This window comes from Rhipicephalus sanguineus, chromosome 4, assembly GCF_013339695.2.
Source record: "Rhipicephalus sanguineus isolate Rsan-2018 chromosome 4, BIME_Rsan_1.4, whole genome shotgun sequence".
Classification (NCBI taxonomy): domain Eukaryota; kingdom Metazoa; phylum Arthropoda; class Arachnida; order Ixodida; family Ixodidae; genus Rhipicephalus; species Rhipicephalus sanguineus.
The window spans coordinates 147,128,512-147,135,946 of record NC_051179.1 but is presented as its reverse complement, the minus strand read 5'-3'; the positions used below and the strand labels follow the sequence as shown (position 1 = coordinate 147,135,946).

Sequence of the window (7,435 nt, the reverse complement as noted above, 5' to 3'; positions counted from 1 at the left end):
CGCCGCATTGTCGTCATCGCGGGACTTCCTGACCTCTGCTTCAATGTCGTCACAGTCACCGGCCGTGTCCCCAGAAATCGCGTCGTCCAACGCTGTGTTCGCCTCACCGTTCCTGGACGCTGCACCCTTGGTGACGGACGATGCATCGCCACGGCGTCGCTGGTCGTCCCGCGGTGCCGGCCCGCCGCACGAGCCCGCACGAGCCTCGACGCCGACCTCGTCAGCGCACGCATCGTCGCCGCCTTCATCGTCAGCCCCAGATGCCACCTTGCCGCACGAGCGCGCCACAGCCTCCATGGCCTGCGCGGGCAGCGGGACGCCGAGGTAAGCACCGAGGTGCTCCAGGGCGATGATGGTGCGCCGCTGCTCGTCGGGGGTCATTCTCCCGGAAAGGCAGAGGCGCATGAGGGTCTCGACCGGCTGAAGTAAGAGGACGAGGTCGTAGACTCCGTAGGCGGCCATGTCCAGGAACGCCCGTTTCAGCGCCCATAGCTCCTCGAAGGCGATATCGCCGTGCAGGGGGCCGAAATCAGGAGCTGCTGGGATTTGGTGTACGTTGATCGGGCAGAACATGTCGGGGCGGGGTCCTTCCCGTTGGGGGGCGCCAGATGTAGGGTTTTGCGGCTGCATCTAGCCCTGAACCCTTTAGAGATGAGGCCAAGACCCAAAGAGATACATCTTTACTGGTCCAAGCCTTGGCCGCAACTGCCCGCTATATAATTGCTATCGCAAAAAAAAAAGCAAAATAGCTGCGGGCTAAGACCGCATGAAAGCATGGCAACAGCCTGAATTACGGCACATCTTATTATGGTGGTCACTTTTCTGTTTTCCGACATCGCTTGCCGAACCGGCAAGTGGGACCCATGCCGGTGTCTCGAATTTCGGTCGCCGCTATGCCTTGGCTCTGAAAAGTTTTGTAATTCGGCTCTGTAGCAAAACATCCACATAAGCAGTGGCGTGGCTGATAATTGCGCGATGCAGCCCCAAAAAATATCGGTCAACTGCCTAAAACTTGTTTCAGCAGTGCCCTCACCCGGGGAAAAAAAAGAAAAAAAAGCTTTGACTTGCTCTAAATGGGCCTGTTAATTACGCTCGCTCTTGCCTGGAAATTTACTCTATTCTTCTCAGAGTCCTAAATAGCATCTTTGAAGCTCGGGATCAGAGCGTGTGAGCTCTCCGATAACCGCCAGCAAGCGTCGTCGTTTTTTATCTCACCGATCGGGATGGCTTGCAAGATGCTACTAGCCTTGTCAACGACATCCGCTTCCTGAACGATCGCGATCGCTTGCAAGATAACTCAAGCTTGTTACATCTACTGCTACCGCCTCTGCAACTAATCATGCTTGTTACCAGGCACGTGGTGATAACAAAACCACCATATCGGGTGCTAACGCACAGCACAGGCGACAAGGAATACAGAACTACACAGCGTAGTCACAGAACACCCTGACAACATTGCGCGATACGATGCGCCGTGCTTCATGGTTCCCGCATGCCACGCATTAGCCCGATTCTCTCCTACTCCACCGCTCCGAAGGCGAGGACAGCATCGAGGTGCGCCCCTTCCCCGCAGCCGCAGGGGCGTTCGATTTGAAAAATGCGTTCACAAAACCTCGAGCCAGCGTTACCGCGACTTTCGTTCCCTTTCAATAAAGTTACTGTGGACTTTTCCTGATGGAAACACAATTTCCCTGTGTATTTCCAGACTATCCAAAATCCCTGAGAATTCCAGTTTTCCCAGTTGGTAGACATCCTGCATTCTTCGTTTGACAATTTCTCATCACTCCATGTTCCCCTGGACTTCCCTTGACAAGTCAGCCCCTGAGATTAAATTTTCTTTCCACATTTAGGTTAATTAAAGTGAATACTGAACTATACCAGCGGGATCGAGCGGCTTGGACGTGGAGGCTTACACCGTCGTGGCCTCTCTAGGACCTAGGCGGTTAGAAGCACACATGCGGAACATGTACGGGGTGCCCGGCTCCAGGTGGTATACGAAGAGCTGCCTCTGCACAGGCCATCATAAAAGCATAATGTCAAAGGCAAATACAGTACAGTCGAACCCGCATATATCGAACTCACAAAAAAACAGGAATCGGTTCAATATATCGTATTATTCTATACAAATCGTTTAAAGGAATTACCATATTTCTGGCACTAATTTCAGTGCGCAAATTGCATTGACAGCACTGCTTCACAATAATGCAAGAAAGGCAGCTTCATGGCAATACTATACGGGAATTTCTTTTTAGCTTTTATTTTTTTGTAGTTTGGTACTTGGAGGTGCATGTTTTATGCAGCGGTGGTTTATACACAAGAAAATGTCTCGATGTAAACAGTGGCTCAACATCTTAATTCGAGTTGTGCGTCCTCTTCAGGTACCGAAAGCTTCTATTCCACCTTGGCTCTAATGTTGGCCTTGTTCTTCAATATGGTGCTCAGCGTTCTTCTTCGGTTGCTGTAAACAGCCACGACGTCAAAATTCTTTCCCACCCATTCGACTGTGTTATTATTACCAGCTTTGCGGAGGAACAGCAGTTTGTTCCATTTCATGGCACACGTCGCATTAACAAAGGGAGCAGAAAATCGCAGAGATGCGAACGCCTACCGTGCGCAACGGGCTGACGAGTGCAACGATGAGGAATCATGGCAGAAAGCACGTAAAGTCAAGTGGCAGTTTCTACTCTCACTGCGCGACGCCCTCCTAATCACACCAGTCACACAACAAATGTCTGCGGAAGAGTCCCCTTCTGAGAGAAATGTCAACTTCTTGTGAGGGAAAGCCAACTCGTAGAGGCATTTCGCACTGCCCAATTTCGATATATAAAGCGTTCCAAATATTTTTGTTGAGTGTAGCCATAGATCTTGTGCAATGACGTTAAAACATTGTGTTCGAAAATAGTTCAATACAAAGGACAATGCGATTTATCCGAGTTCAATATGCCCGGGTTTAACTGTAGTTAGTGAGAATTTTGCCAGCCACAGCAAGGGAACATCACAGGTAATAGTCTCGTCTCTTTCCTTTGCCATTTGTTTGTTCGGCATAAAACCCATAAATGTGTCGGTCTCTGAGACCATTGCTCCGAGCATGCAACCCACTGAGACTTCAGAATCGCAATAAATGTCGTTCTTTTTGTAAATTACTGAAGTGGATCGTAGTGTTTCTGCTTTCCCTGGAATCGGTGAACTTCAGTCATGCACTATAAACACTGAGGAGCTGGCCATGAAACCAGAACCTTTACGGTTCTGTTAAGCTGGACCACGCATTTCAAAGAATACCACTAAGATTGCATTGCTAATCATTTCACTATGGTTTAGAGAGGTGTTTTCATGGGCTACATGTGCACTTGTAGCAGTGGATCAGCAGTTGTGAAGATATGGGTGACACGTCCCTGTGACCCTCTAAACACAAGGCCAAGTCGAATCATTATATGACATGGTATCATTGTTACTGTGCAAATTACACAAAATTATTATAGGTGAGTTTACTGACTGTACAACCTGTCACATAGTTTGTAAGCCCTCATGAGTTCCAACAACACATTCAAGCTTCTCTGTACAGCTGTCAGTCTGTAACAAATAGACTTAGGATATTGCATTCTGATTGGAAGTACGTAGTCGCGGAAAAGGTGCCTCATTGTCTCACAGCCACAGACATCCCAAATATATACAATAATTTTTGGGAATAATTTTGGAATAATTTTTGGAATAATAATAATAAACATGGTATGATTATGAGAGACGTCATAGTGGAGGGATCCGGAAATTTTGACCACCTGAGATTCTTTAATGTGCGCCTGAATCTAAGCACACGGGCCTCTGGCATTTTGCCTCCACAGAAATACGGCCGCCGTGGCTGGGATTTGATCCTGTGATCTTCGGGTTAGCAGTTGAGCACCATAACCACTAGACCACCACAGCAGGTCTTCCCAAAGATTTCATAGCTTTTCTGATTACCCTTTTCCTGCCCTTTTGCAAGGAGAATCATTTCGCGCCTCCAGTACTTACAGCAGCCAGACTGATGTGTACGGGCAGGTAGGTAGTGGTGGACTGCAGCTGAGCTATTGGCTGGCGGCTGCTGTGTAGGCTGGTAGGCCAATGTGAAATTGGAGATGAGGCAGCCTCCGTCACTGGTGACGTGCCACCTTACAATGGCCACCACACTCGATGGATGGACTGTTACGTTCGACAGGCGCCCTGGGGGAGCTGAGAAGAAAGCATGAGAGAGATTGGCACAGCTGCGCTGTCGCTAGAAAACCGCTCAACACAATGACAAGTATGAAAAGTACTGTGTGAGTAAAGCACATGCTACAAGTCTCTGCTAATATTTGCACTCTATGGTTTACAGTTTATATTATGGGCGACTGCATAGCTGGACAACAAAGCTGGTATTTTACAGAAAACTGGCTCGTTAGGGCAAAGCAGTAGTGCAATAGAGGCTCAAAGAGATACATGTACATTGAAACTATGAAAAAGCTGGCTGCTTGAGCGGCTGAAACCTGCTGGTGGACAACTTCACGGGTGTGTTGTACATGCAGTAGTAGCTCTCTCCCAGTACTCATACACTTCAATTGAAAATAAATGTGCATACTGTGCATTCCCCAAAATAGAGCTGGCACCCAAACTAAGTCTTTTGAATAAAGCTGTAGGGCTGGTTGTGTTTTTGTTCACTGCAGTATCTATATAAATAAATCCCTACGACTGTGCTCGAGCATATACCACACAGCGCTTCAGGAACGCAAGAGTCAAAGAGTTCCTAGCTTGAGCTGTGAATGTGGGAAGGCGTTCTGCTTCCCACTGGCGCATGTCTTGCTGCACCCAAGGAGGACTTAAAAAAGAAGTTCTTGGTGTAGGTCTTAATGTAGTCCTAAATCCTGTGCTAAATGCATCTCCACTAACGTGAAACCTGAGAAAGTGTGTAGCACAGCATGATTGGATGCCGGAGAAGCCCTGGTGGGCACAGAAATTGCACGCTTAATGAGGTGGTGGCGTCCCCTCTTGCGTGGCGCGGGTGTTGGAAGCATTTTAAAGTTTTGGAAGCGTTTTTAGCTATTTCAGTTAATTATTGCAATTAATTCTTCATTATTCTAGATTTTCGGTGGTGATCATGCGACAGACATACGGACGTCAACAAGCCAAGCCCCTAAATTGCTACATGCTCAATATCATAATAATAATAATAATATCTGGGGTTTAACGTCCCAAAACCACGATGTGATTATGAGAGACGCTGTAGTGGAGGGCCCCGGAAATCTACCACCTGGGGTTCTTCAACGTGCACCTAAATCTAAAAACACTGGCCTCAAGCCTCCATCAAAATTGTGGCTGCCACAGCTGGGATACAATCCTGCGACCTTCGGCCGAGTACAGTGAAATATGGTCCTAGTGTGCATGAGCTGCAGGTGTGGCGCTTAAACAAGCACAAGAATAACGGCTAGTATGTACGTGGATTTGACTAAACTTTGGCATTGTAGCGAGGAGTGCCCGAACAGGGAAAGGGCGAGCACATCTAAGATTCTGTCACAGGGGAAGGGACACTGCCCCTCCAATGCTAAGAGCTGGCAGCAAATAAATTAGCCCACAATAGCAAAGGGTCAAGCAAAAAAAGAATCCTTCCATTATACCGGCCCTCACTGAAGTGGAGTGTTTTCTTCAGTCAACAAGTGGTGCCATCCTACACGTGATAGAGCTACCGAGGCTTTAGAGTCAAGGCCTATTGGCACATGCAGGGGCTAAGATTTCAAAGCTAGCAGACAAGCTAAGGAAGTGCACGGGCAAAATTAATGATTCTTTTTAACTAAAGTGTACAGGCAACACGAAAGCGGTAAGTAAAAATGGACCAGATAAGCGATTCGCTACAGCAGGAACTGAATCGATTAAGTGATGTGCCCTGTGCAAAAAGAAGGGGGAAAAAAACAACCGACGTATGTTCGGATAGAAATGGCAGACACAAGCTGCTGCTTGCAAGTACGCACATTGAATCCTCTAGAAAGGAACAATACAAATTTCCCTACAGCAGCATGCAATTTAAATCCGGTCGTGCACTACATATATGGCGCACATTTTCAGAGGTCCCGTTTGCACGGTTGAATCAGATAAATGTGTACACCAACCCATCTTATACGTGCCAGGGAATTCAGAATCAGGGTCATGACAGGCCTACTGAGGCATGCCCTCGATCTGTGTTACACTGAGCATGAACGCATGCATGAAAACATTTTTACCGTTCACGCTTACTGCCGAGAGGTGGCCGAAATATGTGGTCGGTATGTGAAAATTTGGTGTATTGTTCTAGGCCACAAGTGCAGCATGCAATATCTGCGGCACTAAGAATAACATAACATTTGCAATGCCATTGTGCTTGATTGCTTCACAAAGGCAAGCAGTAACACGTTCACGACGAGTGGATGAGCGACCACTTTCCGTGCAGGGTGTTCTAGAACACCTTCCCCATCGCTTGTTGGCCCACAAGGCAGTGAACGCACCTTTGTGCTTTTTAAGGAAAACGGGCTCATGCAAACACCTTTGACTAGTGGTGCAATCCCAGATGCATCAGTGAATCACGGCTAATTTCCTTCTTTCATTTCCTCCTCTCTCTCATCTTGCCACTCCCCTTTCCCAACCCCACAGCGTGGTGTAAAGAACAAGACGGGATTCTGGTTTAACTCCCCGGCGTTCTGTTTCTTTCCGCATAGTAGTTCTGGCGCGCTATGTACTTCTATCATGCGTGCAAAGCTTCAAAAAATCTGCTTTGAATAAGAATTTAAATGTTCGAAATTTCTCGTATGAGCTCCCGACTAGGCTGCTGCAATCTGTGTAACGCATGTGTTCGATCATCAATAAAAATTTTTGTGTCGTCAACACTTCAACAAAATATGAAACACTGCCAAGTTTTGAAACTTAAGCTTGTTAAGTGCATGCATATTCACAGAATGTACAAAAGAATCAGGCTGTCTAGGCGACAACATGCGCTCAGTGGTCCAACTGGGCTGCTGCTTGGATTCCTTGAAAACGATTTCAACCACAAGCAATAAGATTTTTTTCGGGAATGAGCTCACCGTTCGTTTTTTTCTTTTTTTTTAACATCAGAAATAGCGCCAGCGATGCAAATCATCAAATTCTACAAACAATCAAAGCTCATCAGCGCTGCGTGAAGCCCAAAATCTGAATGATCGCACCACTCCGATCTCTAATGTTATGTAAATCAGTGGACCGCACTGCTTTCAAATACCTATAAAAATCACACGAACGCAGTGATGCACTGACAGGAATAAGTTTAGCTTGTCATGTAGTTTTCGCAGCGGGCTAAATGCACGGTATTGTGTTTCGCACGCGAATCCACGGACGAATCGACTGCATCCCTGACTTACCTTGAGAATCCCTGTGCATCCTCGCCTAAATGGAGTTAGGTGCCGCCGCGATTACGAGGCATCGT

At 47.2% G+C, this 7,435-nt stretch overlaps 1 pseudogene; it reads right to left on the bottom strand.

The window, feature by feature from the left end:
* Positions 1-1,780: 1,780 nt before the first annotated feature.
* Positions 1,781-7,389, bottom strand: LOC119391706 (uncharacterized; annotated as a pseudogene).
* Positions 7,390-7,435: the final 46 nt, after the last annotated feature.